The sequence below is a fragment of the Austrofundulus limnaeus genome, unplaced genomic scaffold (genome assembly GCF_001266775.1).
Source record: "Austrofundulus limnaeus strain Quisiro unplaced genomic scaffold, Austrofundulus_limnaeus-1.0 Scaffold1286, whole genome shotgun sequence".
In the NCBI taxonomy this organism is placed as follows: domain Eukaryota; kingdom Metazoa; phylum Chordata; class Actinopteri; order Cyprinodontiformes; family Rivulidae; genus Austrofundulus; species Austrofundulus limnaeus.
Window position 1 is genome coordinate 57,264 of NW_013953688.1, and position 1,947 is coordinate 59,210.

The following is a 1,947-nucleotide window of genomic DNA, read 5'->3' on the forward strand; positions in this document are numbered from 1 at the left end:
TAAATCACTGTTTTTATTTTACTGGGAACACAGTAATATAATTGTGGATTTTTCTTGAGAAAATCTTTCATTTATCTGGACTAACAGAATGGTTCAGACTGATTATGAAACAGAAATGTTTATTAATCATCATAAATGTTTTGCAGAGATTTCTCTTAGAGTCTATCAGAAGAAAAGCTGAAAAGAGGTTATCATATTCTGTTGTGACAACCACAAAATTTTAGCCTTGAGCTGGCGCCCTGGCAAATCTCTTTATCTTTCTTTCTCTGACTCATCTTAACGCTTGAGGGCGGAACCAAAGTCGTCCGTTTCTATTACTAACCACGGATATCTTTGAGTGACACACTTCTTCCTGGATGCCAAACTTGGAAGGAAAGCTGAGTTTCTCTCCGGAGAAGCCAGTTTGGCTCGTTAGGTCTTGCCCATGAGCCTACTAGGGAAGATCCAACAGCCGGGACTCGGCATTCCAGCCGTATGTCCCACCCGAGGCTCCTCGCCTCCAAAGTGTGTTTTAACTCCTGAGGGGAGATTTTATTTTGAATGAAGGAACCGAATGTACAGCTTGAATCTTTCTGGTTTGGACTGAAACAGACGAAAAGTTACCTGAAATAACACCTGTCTCTCCAAGGAACAGTGAGCGAGCCGATTAAAACGTTCCCTGACTGATCGGAGGTGAGGCAGTGACTACCCAGGGGTCGCTTAAGAAGCCATCACCAGGTAAAACTGACGTGTTCCGGGTGACGTGTCATGTGGAAACTGAGTGCAAAAGGGACGTGCTGATCCGTTTGGCCACACTCTTGATAAAGTAAAATTAGTATAATACTAACCTTACTTTCATTCTTCACTTTGTTCTTTATTTGCCAAAACTTAAGCTGAAAGTGCCAGTAAAATTGTTTGGTTGTAATATCAGAACTGACGTTTTACTGTTCTATATAAGTAATCTGAGTTGATGTGAATTAAAATTCGGACACGGGTTTTATCTCATTTAACTTTGAAGCTTGTTATAGGAATAACCACAATCAGGTGGACTTATGATCTGTTCAATTTGTGTAAATAAATGACTGCATAGTCTTTATGAATCAACTTGAACTCGTCTGAACGTTCACTTATTGTGTCACTTTTCACTTCGCACAGTCAAGATATTAAAAGTAATGAGAAAATACCTTGGTAAAACTTTCCTCATAACCTTGTTTATGAGAGATGTAGGAAAAGCTTAATTCACCTTAAGCCCACCCCTACAGTTGTTTTTGCAATGTTGTCAACAATCTTTTAAAAATATATAATTCAATCAAAAAGTCAGCTCCATGCATGTAATGCGTTTGATCACTTTTAAACAAACACCTTAAAGGCCTTTCTAAAAGGTTTACATAACATAAACTATAATAATTTAAAGAAATGTGGTGTCTGGGCTTCTACAAGTTCATCCATCCGTTTTTCTTTCTGGTTTTCCATGTTAGGTTGATGAAGCTGGTGACTGAATAAAAACTTGTGACTCTCTGTCTGGAAGACAACAGCTTAGACCACTGCTTTACTAAGAAAGTTAAAAGTAATTTAACTATTTGTTGCTGCTGAATAAATAAAATTATTAATAGATTTGTAAAACTTATTTAATTAAAATCCAATGAGTGGTTAAATAGACATTTTGACCTGTGCATCATTTCTAGCATAAACTAATTATTGAAGAGTTTTTTTAACCTTCAAAGGTCAGAAATTTCCACCGAGTCATGTCCTCAGGTGAGGCCTCAGAGGGAGAATTTGTGGCACCAGACAAAACAAAAGGTAACATTGTCTATTTTTAAATTCTGAGAAAACAATTGAGTTTTCAGGCAGCAGTCATAATAGAAAATATGTGATGAGATAAATGATGATGGGTTGAAAAATTCTTCAGTTCAGATAGACGAGTGTAGGTGGGGATATATATATATATATATATATATATGTGTGTGT